General features: G+C 37.4%; 1 pseudogene across 1 annotated transcript in view; it reads left to right on the plus strand.

The window, feature by feature from the left end:
* Positions 1–19,525, plus strand: part of LOC308425006 (terminal uridylyltransferase 4-like) — a 111,670-nt pseudogene extending 92,145 nt beyond the window's left edge. The window contains exons 4-5 of the transcript in view: positions 17,669–17,824; positions 19,337–19,525. The product of the transcript in view is annotated as a terminal uridylyltransferase 4-like (transcript). The remainder of the gene's footprint in view (positions 1–17,668; positions 17,825–19,336) is intronic.
* Positions 19,526–21,416: the final 1,891 nt, after the last annotated feature.

Below are 21,416 nucleotides of genomic sequence, written 5' to 3' on the forward strand. Positions count from 1 at the left end.
ATATATATATATATATATATATATGTATATATGTATGTATGCATGTATGTATATCTATATATGACATATGTGACCATATGTGATATAGTGAATAATAGTTATTTCTGTGTCAAAACACTGATTAAAAGAGCTTTGGAAGGCAGGTTACACTTCATGAAAGACTTCCACTTACCAATTAACTACTGAAAAATGTCATGGCCCAAAGCTAGGCAGAGCAGGAACCTGGAGGCAAGAACTGAAGCAGAAGCTGAGTAGTTCTGCCTCCTGTCCTGCACCTCATATCTTTATTTGTCTGACTAATAGCTTAAGGGTGGGACCATCATGCAGATATATGCCCTAAAAATGCATCATTAAGACAATATACCTTAATCTTCCCTACACACTAGACCAATCTGATGGAGGCATTTTATTAACTAAGATCCCTTTTCGCACCAACTTCTTCCCTTAGTCATTTTTCCATTGCTTTCAATCAACACCAGAAGCAAGGAAACTTATAAATGTAAATGTTTACTTAGGACTTAGAGATGTAGAGGAATTACAGTCCTTCAAGGCCATGACAGAGGAGCATGGCTGCAGGAGGAAAGGACAACCAAACAGAAAGCAGAGACCTGGTCGCTCTCATGTTAGGCAGTAAACATGAAGCACAGAGTCTACTGCAAATGGCACCTGGCTTCTGTCACCCTAAATTATAGCCAATGACATAATTCCTCTAGGAAATCCTAGCCACTTAAACCACCCAAAAAATGTCACAAAGAGGATATCATGTAGTCCTATACCCACAATTAGCCAGGGATCCCATTCAAACCATCACAAAGAAACTCCAACTCCTCTGCACAATCCCAAAAAATACCCAAAATTCGAGAAACCTTTTGAAGTCATTAATCTGATTCACTCACAGATCTTCTGGCAGAATTCAGTTCTGAAATGATACTTAGCTTTAGTAGTTCCCCCATTCACTGCAACATGTATGAAATTTTAGATAGGGTTAGGAAGTGGTAAAGAACTTAAGAGTCCCTAATTCAGAGAGAACTTGGCTTCACAGGTTCAGACCTGCTTGTAGTAACTGCTATTATGTTTTATCATTTTGCATTTTAATTAATAATTGATTTCAATTTTGAAAACTATGTGAAATGACAGTGAATCTTGTATTTGCCTTATGATTTTACAGATGACGCTTATACAAATTATGATTGAAAATAGTCAAGCAATATTTGGAGACCAGGAAAACATATTGTCAATAAATTTTCCTAGCAAATCAAATAAGAAAGAAGACAAAGACAGTCACAGTGAGAAAATCTTTTCAAATGCCAACAGTGAAGAATTGAAGATTTCTTCTAATGCTCCTCAGGATGAAAGTCCTACATTTAAGAGTTTTAATTAGTCATCAAATGAGTGTAAGGATGATATCACCCCATGATTTAATAAATTTGTAAATATCAGAACAGTGTTGGAGCACATTATGATATTCGATTATGGGACAAGCTTTTTAAACAAAACTTCAATTAAATTATATATGAATATATGCGTATATACTTATGTCTACATACATATACACATGCATATGTATCTATGAAAAAGAGACTCCTGAATTAACACCTATAAGAATTCTAAAACATTACCTGCTACACTCCTTTCTTCCTGTGGTCCATAAGTCATCTAGGGTATTTTTGATATGAAATTATTTTTGAAAAGATAACTTAGAAACAATTATTTGATTTAAAAATCCATGAAACATACTACGCTATTAAACCATGTGCAAGAAACATTTGCTATCCTTGTGCAAAAACACTTAATTTCATTTGAGAAATAATCTGGACAAATGCTTAGACATTGGTATAAATATTAAATTGCACAGGATCATTATGACACATATGTTAAGATTAAGAGGTTTGAATAGGTAACACCATTCAAAATCAGATATATAGTTAACTGAAGTAATTCTTTGTGTAGAATTAAGAGAAGAGATTCATTTGAGACTGTTTGTCTAAAGATGACATTTTATGTGTTTCACTTAGGAGGGCCCAACCAAACAACTTCAACATATAACTTTCCACAAAGGAAACTTCTGAATGAAGAAGGTTCTGCTCATTCTATTTCAATGTTTCCTTCTACCTCCCACTTAACCAAGCAGAAGTAATTACTATAAGAAACAACTGTAGTATTATATTTAACCATATTATTTGTTACAAATCGTTTCACTAACTATATACATTTTATGTTTTATATTACATATTCTTACCTATTTTAATAAATGTTATTAAATTATGTTATTGGTTGTCTTAGTCAGAGTTTCTATTCCTGTACAAACATCAGGACCAGAAGCAAGTTGGGGAGGAAAGGGTTTATTCAGTATACACTTCCATGTTCATCACCAGAGGAAGTCAGAACTAGAACTCAAGAAGGTCAGGAAGCAGGAGCTGATGCAGAGGCCATGGAGGGATGTTACTTACTTGCTTGCTTCCCCTGGCTTGCTCAGCTTGCTTTCTTATAGGACCCAGGTCTACCAGCCCAGGGATGGCACCAACCACAATGGGCTGGGCCCTCCCCCCTTGATCACTAGTTGAGAAAATGCCTTACAGCTGGATCTCATGGTGGCATTTCTTAAACTGAGGCTCCTTTCTCTGTGATGACTCCAGCTTGTGTCAAGTTGACACAAAACCAGCCAGTACATTGGTTAAGTGCCAATGTGTCTGATTCATGATTTTCTAGTCTTGGAAAATGGCATTTTTTATTGGATATTCTCTGTATTTACATTTCAAATGTTATTCTCTTTCCCCCCAATTTCACACACCTTCCACCCCCCTTGCTTCCATGAAGATGCTCCCTCTCCCAACAACCTTGTCCCACCTTAGCACCTGGGCATTCCCCTACACTGGAAAAACAAACCTTCACTGGACCAAAGGCCTCTTCTCCCACTTATGCCAGACAATGTTATCCTCTGCTATATATGCAACTAGAGCCATGGATCTCTTCATGCATACTCATTGGTTGGTGTTTTAGAGCTATTGAGGGTTTGGGTGGTTCATAATGTTGTTTTTCCTATGGGGTTTGCACATCCTTTCAACTCCTACAATTCTTTCTCTAGCCTCTTCATCGGGGTCCCTATTTTCAGTCTGATGGTTAGCTGCAAGCATCCTCAACTGTATTAACATGACTTGGCAGAACTTCTCAGGACACATCCCTATTTTTCTCCTGCCAGTAAGCACCTTTGGCATCAGCAATAGTACTTGCATTTGGTGGCTGCATATGGGGTGGATACCCAGGTGAGGCGGTCTCCAAAAGAATTTTTTTTCAATCCCTGCTCCTCTATTTGTCCTTTGGTTTCCTCCCATAAGTGTTTTTGTTCTCCCTTCTAAAAAGGAATTAGGCATCCAAATTCTGGCCATTCTTCCTTTTGACCTTTATGTGGTGTATGGAATCTATCTTGGATATTCTGAGATTTTGGGCTAGTAACCACTTATCGGTGGTTGCCTATCATGTGTGTTCTTTTGTGGCTGGGTTACCTCACTCAGGACAATAGCTTCTAGTTCTATCCATTTGCCTAGAAATTTCACAAAACATTGTTTTAATAGCTGAGTAATAGTCTATTATGTTAATGTACCACAATTTCTGTATCCATTCCTCTGTTGACAGATATTGGTTCTATCCAGCTTCTGGCTAGTATTAAGAAGGCTGCTATAAACATGATGGAGCATGTATTTTTTAATATATGTTTGAGCATGTTTTGGGTATGTGCCCAGTAGTGGTATAGCTGGGCCCTCAGGTAGTACTATGCCCAATTTTCTGAACAACCGCCAGAATGATTTCCAGAGTGATTTTACCAGCTTGCAATTTCACCAACAATGGAGGAGTGTTCCTCTTTCTCAACATCTTCACCACCATCTGCTGTCACCGGAGTTTTTGGTCTTAGCCATTCTGACTGGTGTGAGGTGGAATCTCAGGGTTGTTTTGATCTGCATTTCCCTGATGCATTTTTAGTATTCTCCTCTTCCTGTTACTCAGGGCCCTACATTCAACTGACAGACCCACTAGAATCACTTTATTAATTTTTTTCTTTTAAACTACAACCAAATTGACAGTCTGAGTAGTGCTGAATAAATGAAAGTTGGGATTTCTTTAAGGAAATTCTTGCGGATTCTCATACAATGGTCCCAATGGTTAAGAAGTAACTATTTAGTAGTACAATAAAATCAGAATCACTCCTATGAATTGTAGCAACCCTTTAAAATGAATTTTATTTATATTTCCGTGAGAAAGTACTCTAGAAAATTATGTGTATTAGGAATAATGCACATTGAAGGCTCAGGGCATCATCATATGGCACTTCTGGTGTCAGGTTGCAGGTAGTGAAGTCCTCACCTGGTTGGGAAGTAGAGAAAGATGAAGGTTCATATTCAATGAGCTTCTTTTGATGCATTGTAACTATGCCTATGGAACAGCACAGCCCTGTTACAGTGTCAGTTTCTTCAGATCAGTTATCTAAGCAGAGACAGAAACTAATGACATTGAATACTCCCTTTGATTTGTGCCCAGAATCATTGACATACAGTTCTAAATATAATTCATTAATGATATTAATTATCACATTCAAAGCCAGCACCCTTTGTATACAGAAAGATGTTTGAAAGAGGAACTAACAATGTCTTAGCAGTTTTCTACATACTGTACAAGCTGTATTAAAGATTGTATGTATCTTACTAATATTGTTACCATTATGCAAGGGATTTTTGTTGTCTTTTTGATCCTTCCTTCTGAACCTAAACTACTGAATTTGAATTTTCATTTATCATAGACATAATTGTGAGTAGTTTTAAAATTTTTTTCAAATAATCATTTTATTAGGTTACAGTTCAAACAATATCCCCTTCCAGCTTATCCTTCCAAAACTCCCCTCACATCACTTCCCTTTGCTTCTATGAGCGATCTTCTCCACCCACTCACCCACTTCCACCTCACCCCTCTAGCTGGGGCGCCAGGCCTCCACAGGACCACGGGCCTCTCCTCTCATTTATGTAAGATAAGACCATCCTCTGCTACAGATGAATCTGAAGACATGGATGCCGCCATGTATACATTTTGGTTGGTAGTCCTTGGGGGCTTTGGGTGGTCTGGGCATTTGATATTGTTCTTTCTATGGGGTTACAATTCCATTCAGCTTTTTCAGTTGTTACTATAGCTTCTCTATTGGGGTCCCCTAGTCAGGCTGATGGTTGGCTGTATGTGCAACTGAATTGATCAGATGGTAGTTGAGCCTCTTAGTGGACAGACATATCTGTCTCCTGTAAGCAAGTGCTTCTTGGATCAGCAATAATGTCAGGGTTTGGTGTCTGCAGATGGAATGGATCTCTAGATCAGTCTCTGGATGGCTTTAGCATCAGTCTCTGTTCAACATTTTTGTCCCCATTTTTCCTTGGGAAAGCCATTTCCATAGGTTAATAAGTTTGAGATTGGTAGGTAGGCTCATCACTCAACTGGGGTGCTGTACCAAGAGGTTAAATACCAACAATCCAAACAACTCAATTTAAAAATGGGGTATAGAACAAGAGATGGGATTCTCAGCAGAGGGCTCTTGAGTGTCAGAGAAGCACTTAAATCAACATTCAATGTCCTTAGACATCAAAGAAAAGCAAATCAAAACAACTATGAGGTTACATCTTACCTCCATCACCAAGAAAAGATCAAATATTTAAGATACAGAACATGCAGAAGAGGAGGAGGAGCAAGGGGAGCACTTTTTCATTGTTAGGAGTGTCAGCTTGTAATACCACTCTACACATCAACATAGAAGTTTTCTCAGAAACCTAGGGATAGTTATATCTCAAGACTGAGCTATACCACTTCTGGGCATATACCCAAATGCTGTTCCAACATTCCAGAAAGATACTTGCTTAAATATATCCATAGCAGCTTTATTTGTAACAGCCAGAAACTGAAATAGATCTACGTGCCCCTGAACAGAAGAATAGATAAAAGAAACAAAATATAAAAGCAAACAAAAAATATGTACATCTACAAAATGAAATAGTATTCAGCTATTAAATACAAGGATATCATGAAGTATGCATACAAATGAGGTAACCCAGTCCCAAAAGGACATGCATGGTACGGGCTCACTTATAAGTGGATAGATTAACTATACCATGTTACACTTCACAGACCCAAGGAAGTTAAACAAGAAGGAAAGCTCAAGCTTTGATCTCCCTTAGAAGGGGAAATAAGAAAGTCATGACAGGCAGATGGAGGGAGGAAACTGAGTGGGATGGAGAATATGGGGTTTATGGACAGGTAAGGGAAGGTCAGGAGAGATCTCTAGGTGGCCATAAACATAAGTAGATATTGGCCACAGACAAGGGTAAGAAGATGGCAGGCTTCTGCAGGATGAGAGAGACCTGGAACAAGGATTCCACACAAGAATCAAAGACTGTGACCTTAGCTGTGACTCACTACATTTGGGGATATGCAAAATGAAGAGGCCACCTCCTATAGCCGGGCAGAAACACTCTGGTTACCTGCAAATTGTTTTTGTTTCTACATATGGTATGTTTATAAAAATTTTTAAATAGTAAAATGTTCATTCAGATAGAAAAAAAATCATTTTCCAAGCATGTTCATTTAATATTTAAATATTAAATATCATAAAAATGAATTCAGGAAGTACCGGAAACATGAGATATGAAGGCATGAAATTGGATCTGTGATATCCATAGAAAAGTTAGACACACTTATGCATGACTATGACCTTAGCACTGGGGGCATGGTGATTGGTGGCAAATCTAGCCAATCAGTAAGTTCTAGACACCTGTCTAGAGACACCCTGTCTCAGAGATAAGATGAAGAATGATAATGGAAACCTTCAGTGCCAATCGATGATCTCTACATGGACGTGTGCACCTGCACTCTCACATGCACAGGCACTATTTACATGCTATATACACGCTATATACACACTAACTATATACACGCTATATACCCACCAAACACATGTCAAATATTTAATGGCATTTCTTTGTATCTCACCTTTAGCTCAAATGTTTTCATTTAAAAAGTATGTTTATATCAAGTCTAAGAAGATTCTTTTATTTTGCCTGTTTGAAATTAATCTAGAAGTTTTATTAAAAAGAAGGACCAAAAGAGGAGGAGGAGGAGGAGTTATCAGTGGGTATGGACAGGCTTATTGCTACAGAAACAGACTTAGGAAGTTCTGGGATAAGGTGTCTTCTTCAAAGGGAGAGAAAATAGAGATTACAAGAGTGAGCAGCCTGGATCTATTTGGTGAGCACAGAGGGAAGTCAGTGAAGAAATTCTAGAATTTGGTAAGAAGATGTTTGAGTGAAGACAGCAGAAAAAAATGTTCCAGTTGTGATAGTTTGCAGGGTGACACTGGAGAGATGCAGGTAGACTCAGTGCTTTTAGTGTCTCATACTACTCATGATAGTCTATTGGAATTGATGATCATTATTACATATTATATATTTACATATATAACATTATATATTGCATATAATTATTTAATATTACACTTATTATCATATATTACATTATATTTACATAGGCAGTATCTGTTCTTATTACATGTTTTCCTTCCCCTAGCTCCTTTTTAAATGCCTGCATACATTTTAAGCATTTAGTGTATTAGGTCACTGCTAATACCATACTTCTGTTTCTGTCCATGAATTATTGATAAGAAAGACAGTTACTATAGTTTTACAAAGAACTCAATGGTAGCCTCAATATGAACATGAATTAAACACAAGCCTGCCTATAACTTCATTATTTGCATTTTTTGTTGCTACATGTATACTGAAAAGATATATGTATTCCAGGTCTTCTGCATTTTGAGTTGTGTGACTTGGAGATGTTTCCATTTAACAGGGCCTTAGCATGTGCTCCTTCCCTCTAAGCTCACTATTCCACCTTAGCCCAGCTAGCCTTCAACACTATTTCAACTTCACCTATTTAACCTTCAAAGAGAAGACTTCTATAAGTCCAATCAGACCCGGAACATTGGCCCCCACCTGATGGTGGTAAGAGAAGGAAGTGAAGAGAGAAGCTTATGGTGAACATCACCTTTATGTTTTGTTCTAATCTAATTTTTTTTCACCTTTCATTTTATAAAGAGATTTTCCTTAGTCCAACCTTGATGACTTTTTTAAAAGTTTTTTCCCCAAGTTTTTCCTACCATATTGGTACTATAACACTTACTTAGGAAGAGAATTCTCTCAAACTCTTCTTGAACTTAGAAGTTTTTCTCCATATTACGGTACCTATTGTTTAGTCCTGAGTAATTTAAGGTCTCTAAAAAGATTATCAGTGTTAAGATTGCATGGCCAAAAAAGGCATGCCCCCAAGGGGTGGAAGATTCAACTCTAAAACCTAAGGTTATCCCTGAAGAGGAAAACAAAACAAAACAAGTGTGCTGTCTAGTTTAATGTCTACATAAACGAGAGTTATCTAAGAAGAGGGAACCACATTGAGAAAATGTATTAATAAAATTGAGCTGTAAACAGGATTATAAGCATTTCCTTAATTAGTGACTGAATGTGGGAGAGCCCTCCCCATCATGGTTTGCCACCCTTGAGAAGGCAGTACTGGAATGTATAATGAAACAGTGTGAGCAAACATGAGGAGCAAACCAGCAAGCAGCACTCCTTCATCTCTGCTTCAGTTTCTGCCACCAGGTTTCTTCCTTGAGTTTCTTTGATGATGGAACTGTGACATGGAACTGTAAGCTGAAATAAATCCTTTCTCTCCCAAGGTCCTTTTGGTCATGAATTTAGCACAGCAAAAGAAACTTTAAACAAAAAGGAAAGCAGACTGTCATTGCTACAGGAAGTAAGAATGAGATTTGTGAGAAGTCTTAGGCTTCCACAAAACTTATGCACTCAGCCCTGATTACACACATATAAGTTATATTACACAAACCAGCAGGTTATATTTAGGAAGACACTTTGTGTGTGTGTGTGTGTGTGTGTGTGTGTGTGTGTGTGCACGCGCACACACATGTGTGTGTAATAATAAATCATGAAAAAAGAGCATAAATTTGAAAAATAATTAGGGATATACAGGAGGGTTTGGAGAAGGAAAGGAAATTGTGTAATTATATTATAATCTCAAAGATAAAATAAAATAAAGAAGAAATACCTGATATGTCCATGACACTGGGCAGACAATGTGGAAATTCCAGCATTAGCAAGGCAGCAGTAGGAACTCATAAAGACCATTACTGATGAGGGTCTATCATCTAGACTTACATGAACATGTTTTGGTATGATGCCAGCTGCAAATGGGTAGCTCAGGATGCCCACATTTATGGTCCACTGGCTGCAAATTCTTCAGTCTTCAGCCTGACAGTTGACCTCTTCTCAGAAAAGAGCCCATAATCTGTACCTTGCTCCAGCATATGAAATAATGTACTCTCTCAGTGTATTTCAGCCACACTCTTGGGACAAAATAAAACAGACAGGGAACTATAGCTGTCTTTAGGAAGGAAGAAACCCATAATAAGAGCACCAAGACAAAAAAGTACACAACGAACATTATTCTGTAGTGTGCCTATAGTGTGAGTCTTAGAAGATGGAAGAAGAGGTTTCTACCACACTCACTTTGCTGGACCCTGTGCAGATATTTGGGAATCTGTCTGGTAAGATATTTATTTCTGTTGGCATAGTCAGAGATGTTGAGATCTCAGCTGTAGTTTCTGAAAGAATGAAGACTGCCAGACATCTCAGACTTGTCACCAAATCTGAGAGTAAAACATGTCATCTTTTTTTTTTTTTGGGTGGGGGTCCAGTGGTCAAGGGTCCTACAATTATCTTACAACTGACAGATAACAAGGATAAGAGATGGGGTTACTTAGGAACACATGCAGAAGTACTCAGTGCTGTATACCTCCAGTCAGTATCTTAGGTCAGCTTTATGTCACAAGTACAGCAAAGGGACAGGAGAATATTACTCGTAGCAAGGTACTGAAATTTCTCCTGGGTTTTCATGCAGTTTGCCTCCCTGGCCTCTAGATGAATTCCAAGGTACTCCTGAGAATGGAGTCCAATGGCAGCTGAAGTTTATGACATGCTTGTTAGATAAGTAAAGTCCAGCTACCAGATCAATAACAAAATTTTCCTTTCAAATAATCTTTATTCCTACTCAGAGTCTACACATATATCCCCAGGAATCCAGAGACATATGCCATCCCAGGAACTTTCATAAGGAAAACCCCACTAGAACCCTCCAGGCCTAAGTTCTGAGATAGTATTTTTAGAGACATGCCCTAGAGCTTCAGGAAGGGTAGGTGACAGTCCTGGTGATAGAGAAATTGCCAGATAATATATGGGCAGTTCAGGGGTTATGAATAAGGTCCCTGCACAGACTGACATCACCCTGGGCCTTGTGCCAACAGTATGAGCCATCATTTTGTGTCATGGTGTTTGAGTCATCTCTCTGTGCCACAGTTAGAGCAGGTGCCAGTTACATCTCTCAGATCCAAAGCCTGTTGCTTGTCTTCTGAACATCGTTGTGTAATACTTCAAGTTAAGTAACACCAGGCTGATTATTCTTTACCCAACTTTGTCCTTCACTTATTACAAACAAGAAGAAGTAGACTGTTTATACTTTAGGGTCACAATTTGATCCTGTAACTGCAGTAAACCTTTATTACAGTGGAAATATTTGGAGAAAAATGTGTGGTTCAAAGAGGAAATCTCAATTGACAATTTCTCACACTCTCCATTTCTTTACAGAGAAATTGTGCTATTTTTCTACAAAGAAAAAAAAGTGCCTTCTTTCTACTAGATTTATCTTTAGAACTCTGGGAAGTTTGGTATTATTAGCATGATCAAGAACACCTATAAAAACTCTGTATCCTAAGCCTGTCTTTTAAACAATCCATTAACCACGTACAGTACAGAATTATTTCTTCATAGATGATGGGTTGAGGAACATACAAAACTGGCAGAGTGAAATTTCATACAGAAGGCATTGTGAGACATGAATAATTGTGACCAAGAGCAAGAAGAGATAACAAATTAACAAGAAGGGTCCAGATACTTTGAGAAGACTTTATCCCACTCACTCAGCCATTTTGTTTGTGGATCAAATGTGGGCTTTCATAATATTATCTACACTTATTGTTCAGGGTGGAAGAGGCTCTGCACACTGTAGATGGTCAGTAGCTCCTGACTTCCACCCTGACCCAGCCATGACCATTGAAGATGTCTTCAGACATTGTCAAATGTCCCCCAGAAGACAGAACCTGCATCTTGCAGGAAATGAGGAACACTGCTTCAGCAATGTCTGAAAAGAGCCTCAGAAGGTTAACTAGAAAGTAAGGGAATTTTTTTTTGCAGCTTAGGAGGTAGGTACTGCAATATGTACCCTTTATTGCAGGAGTGCAGGAGTGTGCTTGGGTTGGGGATGGAGCAGAGTAATGCAGTTTGACAGGGTTGCTGGAGACAGCAAAGTAAATATTTTTGAGACAAGAAAGCTATAAAATGCTTAAATTGATTGAAAAATTTTCCATGATGCCTTCAGTTGAAACATCAATGAATCTTTGTAGAGGTTTCTAGAATGAACACAAAACAACTATTACTTTACTAAGCAAGGGTTTTCTGGGCAAGACAGTTGTCCCCCCCCCCCTTTTTTGGATATTCTTTGTATTTACATTTCAGGTGTTATGCTTTTTCAGAAAATTTCCTCCCTCTCCCCTCCCATTGCCTCCATGAAGGTGCTCCCTCTCCCAACCACCCTCTTCCACCTCAGCACCCCTGCATTCCCCTGCACTGGGAGAATGGGCCTTCCCTAGATCAAAGTCCTTTTCACTCATTTATGCCAGAAAATGCTATCCTCTGCTGCATATGCACCTGGAGCCATGAGTCCCTCCATAAGAACTTACTGAGTGGTGTTTTAGTCCCTGGGAGCTGTGGTGGGTTTGGTTAGTTAATAATTTTGTTCTTCTCATGGAGTTGCAAGCCCTTTAAGCTCCTTCAATCCTTTCTCTAGCTCCTTCATTGGGGTGTCTGAATTAAGTCAAATGGTTAGTTGCAAGAATCCTTCTCTGTATGAGTATGGTTCTGGCAAAACCTCTGAGGAGGCATCCATATCAAATTCCTGCCAGTAAGCACTACTTGGCATCAGAAATAGTGCTTGGGTTTGGTGACTGCATATGAAATGGATTCTCAGGTGAGGCAGACTTTTGATGATCTTTTCTCCAATCCCGGCTCCTGTATTTGTCCCATTATTTCCTCCCATGAGTGTTTTGCTCTCTCTTCTAAAAAGGACTGAGGCATCCAACTTATGGCCTTCTTTATCCTTGAGCTTCATAACTTCTGTGAATTATTACTTGGGTATTCCGAGCTTTTTGGGATAGTATCCACTTAACAGTGAGTAGATACTACGAGTGTTCTTTTGTGACTGGGAAACTTCATTTAGGATGATAATTTCAAGTTCCATCCATTTGCCTGGAAATTTCATGAAGTCCTTGTTTTCGATAGCTCAATAGTACGCCATTGTGTAAGTGTACCACAATTTCTGTTACCATTCCTCTGTTGATGGACATCTGGGTTCTTTCCAACTTCTGGTTATTAAAAATAAAGCTGCAATGACCATGGTGGAACATGTGTCCTGTTCAGGAATCTTTTCCCTGTGCCTATGTGTTCTAAACTCTTCCTCACTTTCTCTTCTAATACTTTCAGTGTACCTGGTTTTCTGTGGAGATCTTTGATCCACTTGGACTTGAGCTTTGTACAAGGGGATAGGAAAGTATCAAATTGCATTCTTCTGCATGCTTACTGTCAGTTGAGCCAACACCATTTGTTGAAGAGGCTGTCCTTTTTCCATTGAATGTTTTTAGCGCCTTTGTCAAAGATCAAGTGACCATAGATGTGTGGGTTCATTTCTGGATCTTCAATTCTGTTCCATAGATCCACCTCTCTATCTCCGTACCAATACCATGCAGTTTTTATCACAATTGCTTTATATTATAGCTTGAGATCAGGGATAGAGATTCCCCCACAAGTGTTTTTATTATTGAGAATAGATTTTTCTATTCTAGATTTTTTCTTTTTCCACATGAATTTGAAAATTGCTTTTTCCAACTCTATGAAGAATTGAGTTGAAATTTTTATGGAGATTGCATTGAATCTTTAGATTACTTTTGGCAAGATGGCCATTTTTACAATGTTGATCCTGCCAATCCATGAGCATGGGAGAACTTTTTATCTTCTGAGATCTTCTTCAATTTCTTTCTTCAGAGTCTTGAAGTTCTTTTCATACAGATCCTTTAACAGCTTTGTTAGGATTACTCCAAGGTATTTTATATTCTTTGTGACTATTGTGAAGGGTGTTGATTCTCTAATTTTTTTCTTAGCTTGTTTATCCTTTAAGTAGAGGAAGGCTACTGATTTGTTTGAGTTAATTTTATAGCCAGTCACTTTGCTGAAGTTTTTTTATCAGTTGTAAAAGTTTTTTGGTGGAATTTTTGGGGTCACTTAAGCATACTATCTATCACCTGAAAATAGTGATATTTTGACTTCGTCCTTTCCAATGTGAATCCCTTTGATTTCTTTTTGTTGTCTAATTGCTCTGGCCAGGACTTCCAGTAATATATTGAATAGGTAGGGGGACAGTGGGCAGTCTTGTCTATTCTTTGATTTTAGTGGGATTGCTTCAAGTTTCTCACCACTTAGTTTGGTATTGGTTACTGGTTTTCTGTATATTGCTTTTCGTATGTTTAAGTATGGCCGTTGAATTCATAATCTTTTGAAGACTTTTATAATGAAGGGATGTTGAATTTTGCCAACTGCTGCTCAGCATCTAAAGAGATGTGCATGTAGTTTTTTTCGTTGAGTTTGTTTATATTGTGAATTATGTTGATAAATTTCCATATACTGAACCATCCTTGCATCCCTGGAATAAAGCCTACTTGGTCATGGTTACTGATCATTTTAATGTGGCCTTGGATACAGTTTTCAAGAATTTTATTGAGGATTTTTGCATCAATGTTCTTGAGAGAAATTGATCTGAAGTTATTTTTCTTTGTAGGGTCTTTGTGGGGTTTAAGAATGAACATAATTATGATTTTGAAGAATTACTTGGGTAGTGTTTCTTTTTTTTCTATCTTGTGGCATAGTTGGAGAGTATTTGTATTAAGTCTTCTATGAAGATCTGATAGAATTCAGCACTAAACCCATCTGGTCCTGAGATGTTTATGCTTGGGAGGCTTTTGACGACTACTTCCATTTCTTTAGGGGTTTGGGGGTTCTTTAAATGGTTTATCTGATCCTGACTTAACTTTGGTACCTGGTATCTGTCTAGAAAATTTTCCAATTTCTCTAGATTTTTCAGTTTTATTGAGTATTGGTTTTTGTTGTAGGATCTGATGACTTCTTGAATTTCCTCAGTTTCTGTTGTCATCTCTCTCCTTTAATTTCTGATTTTGTTAATTTAAATATTCTCAGTTTGACCTCTCATCAGCCTGACTAAGTTTATTAATCATGTTGATTTTCTCAAAGAACCAGCTCCTGGTTTTGTTGATTCTTTCTATAGTTCTTTTTCTTTTTATTTAGTTGCTTTCAGCTCTTAGTTTATTTCCTGCCATCTACTACTCTTGGGTGTATCTGCTTCGTTTTGTTCTATAGCTTTCATGTGTGCTGTCAAGCTCTTATTATATGCTCTCTCCAGTTTCTCTTTAGAGGCACTCACAGGTGTGAGTTTTCCTCTTAACACTGCTTTCACTGAATTCCATAAGTTTGTGTATATTGTGCCTTCATTTTCATTAAATTTTCAAAAAATTATTAAACATTATTATAAAAAAACAAAGATAAAAGAAAAAAAATTTAAAACATTTTTGCATAAATCTATACAAATATAATTGAGTCACTGATTGGCTTTTTTTCATTTTTTTAAGGTTTTATACTCTGCATTAAGGTCTTACTAGTTACAATGAGCAAAAACTACATGTAAAACAGGATGTAACACGGAATTAGTCAATGTCTTCTTGGTGTGTAACGATTGAGCATGACTTTTTTTGTTTTGTTTTGTTTTCTTGAACTTCACACAGTCTGTGAGTTGTTTCGGAGGCAGTGCAAGCCTCTAGGGTTAGCATCCCACTATCAGTGACTGCACATTATGTCTGTTCTTTTGTGACTGGGTTATGTCACTCAGGATGATATTCTCTAGATGCAGCCACTTTCTTAAGAATTTAGAAAAGTCACTGTTTCTGATGGCTGAGTAGTATTCCATTGTGTAAATGTACCACAATTTTTGTATCCATTCATCTACTGAAGGACATCTGGGTTCTTTCCAGCTTCTGGCTATTATACATAGAGCTGCTATGAACATTGTGGTGCATGTATCTTTGTTGTGTATTAAGGGGTCTCTGGGGTATATGCCCAGAAGTGGAATAGCTGGATCTTCAGGTAGTACTATGTCCAATTTTCGGAGGAATCACCAGACTGATTTCCAGAGTGGTTGTAGCAGTTTACAACACCACCAACAGTGGAGAAGTGTTCCTCTTTCTCTGCAACCTTGCCAGCATCTTCTGTCATCTGAGTTTTGGATCTAGGCCAATCTGACTGGTGTGAGGTGGAATCTCAGGGTTCTTTTTATATGCATTACCCTGATGGCTAAGGATGTTGAGCACTTCCTTAGATGTTTCTCAGCCATTCGATATTTCTCAATTGAGAACGTTTTGTTTAGATCTGTACCCCATTTTTTAATAGGGTTGTTTGACTCTCTGGTGTCTAGCTTTTTGAGTTCTTTGAGTACCTTGGATATTAGGCCTCTATCTGATGTGGAGTTGGTAAAGATCTTTTCTCATTCTGGTGGCTGCCGTTTTACTTTCTTGACAATGTCCTTAGCCTTACAGAAACTTTGCAATCTCATTAAGTCCCATTTGTTAATCTTTGAACTTAGACCTTGAGCCATTGGTGTTTTGTTCAGAATCTTTTCTCCTGTGCCTATGTGTTCTAAGGTTTTCCCTACTTTCTCATCTAATAGTTTCAATGTATCTGGTTTAATGTGGAGATCTTTGATCCACTTACACTTGAGCTTTACACAAATAGATAAGCATTATTTTGCATGCTGAGTGCCAGTTGGACCAGCACCATTTGTTGAATAGGCTGTCATTTTTCCATTGAGAACGTTTTGTTTAGATCTGTACCCCATTTTTTAATAGGGTTGTTTGATTCTCTGGTGTCAAACTTCTTGAGTTCTTTGAATACCTTGGATATTAGGCCTCGATCAGATGTGGGATTGGTAAAGATCTTTTCCCACTCTGTTGGATGTCATTTTGTTTTCTTGACAGTGTCCTTAGCCTAACAGAAACTTTGCAATCTCATTAAGTCCCATTTGTCGATATTTGGCCTTAGAGCTTGAGCCATTGGTGTTCTGTTCAGGAAATTTTCTCCTGTGCCTGTGTGTTCCAAGGTTTTCCCTACGTTCTACTCTAATAATTTCAGTGTACCATGTTTAATGTGGATATCTTTGATCCACTTACACTTTAGCTTTGTACAAGGAGATAAGAAAGGGTCTATATTCATTCTTCTACATGCTGAGTGCCAGTTGAACCAACACCATTTGTTGAAGAGGTTGTCCTTTTTCCATTGAATGTTTATAGCTCCTTTGTCAAAAATCAAGTGACCATATATGTGAGGGCTCATTTCTGGATCTTCTATTCTATTCCACTGATTCACATGCCTATCTCTGTACCAGTACCATTCAGTTTTTAACACAATTCCCTTATAATATAACTTGAGATCAGGGATGGAGATTCCCGCAGATATTTTCTTGTTGTTGAGGATGGATTTCGCTATTCTAGGTCTTTTGTTATTCCAGATGAAATTGCACATTGCTCTTTCCAACTCTATGAAGAATTGGGTTGAAATTTTGATGGGGATTGCATTGAATCTCTAGATTGCTTTTGTTGAGATGGCCATTTTTACAATGTTGATCCTTCCAATCCATGAGCATGAAACCCAAGTTTTCAACCCTTTTTTGTACAAGCTTCTTTTGTAATAAGATCTGGTCTATTTGATATTGTAATAAGGGTAAAAATCTTAAGTTTTGTAATGTCATATATTACAATTCTCTGAAACGTGTATCACCACCTACCTGGCGATTTGTTCATCATCCTTTTGTTTGGGTCATTGTTTTGTGCCTGTTTGTGTGTTTTTGTTTTTTGAGTCAGGATCTCTGTATAGCCCTGACTCTCCTGGGTTCATTCTTAGCCCAGGATGGCCTTAATCCACCTGCCTCAGCCTCAAGTGCTGGAATTAAAGGTGTTTGCCCCAATATTCGGCTTGCCCATTTCTTCTTTGGTTTTTCTATGATGCTGATTCTTTTGTACTCTTTCTTGTTCTTAGACTCTCCTTCATTCTTATTCTTCTCTTAATGCTCCCGGTGCCACTTCTGTCTGTTCTTGAAAGTTCTTGTTAGCCACTATATGTAAACCTCCCAGCCTCGAAATCTTTGGTTTAGCAGATATATTATTGTATATTACATGTATGTAAATATTTTGAACAAATAATAATGCTTGATTCTTTAAAAGAAATTTAGCATTTGGATTTAGCATAATACACAGTAGATGTTAGGTCCTTGGTATATCTCTAGAATACAGTAATATTTGAGTTATTAAACGTAATATTTTAAAATTGTTTTATTTCCTGTTGGAATGCAGAGCCACGTTTCTGAGGACTAAATCCTCCAATTCCATGGGAACATGCACCATGTCCCCATTTCCCCCTTGTCCCAGCTTTGTGGCCTCATGGTTTGCATCAAAACTTCATGCATCAGGAAAATCCAAGATTTCAGCCCAAATCATTCTACATTCAAGGTACCAGTATTTATAACTCAGTATCAGAATGGGTGGTTTTCTTCTGAGCTGGGAAACTCAGTGGAAGCCACGATTAAGGGTTAACATATATGCATTTATGAAATGCTATTTATTGGAACAGCAACTGTATGCCAGACTATATTCACTACTTGTTACTTAGAAACTAGGCAAAACAAAATGCCCATACTTAATGCATATTATAGTAAGAGAGCAAAGCATGTAAAAACAGCCAAAAAATAGTTTATAAGAATAAGTTAACAGTATCCTGGTTGTCTACCTCGTAAGGCCTTAGGTATCAGAGATTGGATCTGAATTTCATCTTATAAGATTTTTTTTTTAATTTTTAAAAATTTTTAGGTTTTATTCCTGTTTCTTTTTCTCTCTTTTTTTTAGATTTATTTATTCATTATATATGAGCACACTGTAGCTGTCTTCAAATACACCAGAAGAGGGCATCAGATTCCATTACTGATGGTTGTGAGCCACCATGTGGTTGTTGAGATTTGAACTTGAGCCTCTGGAAGAGCACTCAGTGCTCTTCACCACTGAACCATCGCTCTAGCCCATAAAATTATTTATTTCCCTAGAATTTTAAAACAAGGAAAATGTTCTTAATTAAGGTATATGTGTAAAATGTCACTGAGTTTTATCTGACATAAAAAAAGAATAAATTAATACTAGAGAAAGGAGGTGGATACCAAAGATATGTAAATGGCAATGCTAGATAGGTAAGGTAGGCTGAAAAATTCTGTAAAGGAGTTTGAATTTCATTTAGGAAACCGTAAAGATTTAATAGTGTCAGAATACTAAAAGTAGTACATGAATGACACTTGAATTAATTTTATTTGTCTGCTTCTAATATCTGTGACTGAGTTAATAACTATAAAACACATTTTAAGAACTAAGACCATTTATCTAAGTTCTTACCTCAAAATTATCATTCTTAGGAGGGAGTAATTTTCCTGGTCTATGAGCTACTGGACACTTGCATAGTATAAATTGGTGATTCTCAACCTGTGGGTTGTCACCCCTTTCAAAGGATCCTTTACATGGACCTAGGACCACTAGAAAGCATATATTTACATTCTAACTCATAACAGAAATAAAATTACAGTTATGAGGTAGCAATGAAAATAATAAGTTGGGGTCCCCACAACATGAGGAACTGTATTAACGGTCTCAGCAGTGAGAAGGCTGAGAACCACTGCATAGAATGAATGGCAGGACCCTGACCATGGTAGGTTATCTCTTGAGCAGAGATTTAAGCTGAAGAGGTTCTGACAGGTATAGGAGAGTTTGCAGTCTTTCTGCATGTGGGGTTTCTTTCCCTTGTTTCTTGCCCTTTTTTGTTTCCTGTCTTCATTCACATATATTTGCGTTTCCCTCCAAATGTTTTGTTATTACGTGAACTTTTAAAACACTGTAAGTAGTTACCAAATTTATTTAAGGAGGGATGTTGAACTAAATAGACACAAACCTGTCAGTCTGCTTTGTGTTGTCTCCAGCAGACAGATGTGCAATGCCTCGAAGTAGAGATCGATGTCTCCACTCACCTCGAGGAAATGTGTCGGAGTAATGCCAGCCCACAACAACCAGCCAACCCTGCTGTCTCAAGGGTACCCGTACCTCAGTCAGTTACACTCAGCAGAAAGTGACAGTAAAGGAAAGCAATGCAAATCGAGTCCTGATTTAAAATTTTAACACATGTTTAAATAGCTTATTTAAATTCTCAGACTCATTTTAAACACTATATTATTTGTATATAAATATAAACTATAGTTTTTACTGGTATCACTACATTGAGTGATACAAATTTAATCTATTTTATTACCCTATTTTAATGGAATTTTATGTTTTGTTTAAACTTGATGAATTGTATAAAGAGAGAATTTAAAAATTACATTCTTTATTTTCTTTTTTTCTTTTTTTTAACAACTTTATTTTACAAAACAAATATAAATGTACAGATTTTAAGCATTCTTTGCATAAAATTATACAATACATTTTTGTCAGTACTTTTTTTCAGATTTTAATATAATTTTTTACATAAAAATGTATGAATATATTTGTTAGTCAGTACTTGATTTTTTTAAAGGTTTGATAGTATGCATTGAAAACTTAATAGTTACAATGAGCATAAAGTACATGTAAAACAAAATGTAACATAGAAATAGTCAAAGTTTTCTTGTTGTATAGAGATTTTTTTGTTTTGTTTTGTTTTGTTTTCTTTATTTCTTGGACTTCATACAGTCTGTGAGTTGTTTCTGGGGCAGTGCGAGCCTCTGCGGTTAGCATCCCATTATCAGTGACTGCATATTATGTCTGTTCTTTTGTGACTGGGTTATCTCACTCAGAATGATATTCTCTAGATGCAGCCATTTTCTTAAGAATTTGGTCAAGTCATTGTTTTGGTGACTGAGTAGTATTCCATTGTGTAAATGTACCATAATTTTTGTATCCATTCATCTTCTGAAGGACATCTGGGTTCTTTCCAGCTTCTGGCTATTATAAATACAGCTGCTATGAACATTGTGTTGCATATATCTTTGTTGTGTACTAAGGTGTCTCTGGGGTATATGCCCAGAAGTGGAATAGTTGGGTCTTCAGGTAGTATTATGTTCAATTTTCTGAGGTATCGCCAGACTGATTTACAGAGTGGACGTATAAATTAGGGAAAAGGTACCCTTCACAATTGTCACAAAAACTATGAAATACCTTGGTGTGACTCTAACTAAGCTAGTGAAGGACCTGTATGACAAGAACTTCAAACCTCTAAAGAAGGAAATTAAGAAGGATCTCAGAAAATGGAAAGATCTCCCATGCTCATGGATTGGAAAGATCAAAATTTTAAAAATGGCCATCCTACCAAAAGCAATCTACAGATTCAATGCAATCCCCATTAAAATTCCAACCCAATTCTTCATGGAATAGGAAAGATCAATGTGCAATTTCATATGGAAGAACAAAAGACCTGGAATAGCGAAATCCATCCTCAACAACAAAAAAACATCTGCGGGAATCACTATCCCTGACCTCAAGCTATATTACAAGGCAATTGTGCTGAAAACTTCATGGTACTGGTACAAAAATAGGCATGTGGATCAATGGAATAGAATAGAAGCTCCAGAAATGAGCCCTCACATATATGGTCACCTGATTTTTGACAAAGGAGCCGTAAACATTCAATGGAAAAAAAAAACCAGCCTATTCAACAAATGGTGCTGGTCCAACTGGCACTCAACATGCAAAAGAATGAAAATAGACCCTTTCTTATCTCCTTGTACAAAGCTCAAGTGTAAGTGGATCAAAGATCTCCACACTAAACCAGATACAGTGAAACTATTAGAGGAGAAAGTAGGGAAAACTTTAGAACATATAGGCACAGGAGAAAATTTTCTGATCAAAACACCAATGGCTCAAGCTTTAAGGTCAAAGATTAACAAATGGGACTTAATGAGATTGAAAAATTTCTGTAAGGCTAAAAATATTGTCAAGAAAACAAAACGGCGGAGAGACTGGTGAGTGTGGGATCTGGGCGGCCGGGGAGCAGAGAGATCCCTGTGGAGTGTGCACTTGGAGCGCGCCCTCCGAC

Source organism: Micromys minutus, assembly GCF_963924665.1.
Source record: "Micromys minutus genome assembly, contig: SUPER_9_unloc_1, whole genome shotgun sequence".
NCBI lineage: Eukaryota > Metazoa > Chordata > Mammalia > Rodentia > Muridae > Micromys > Micromys minutus.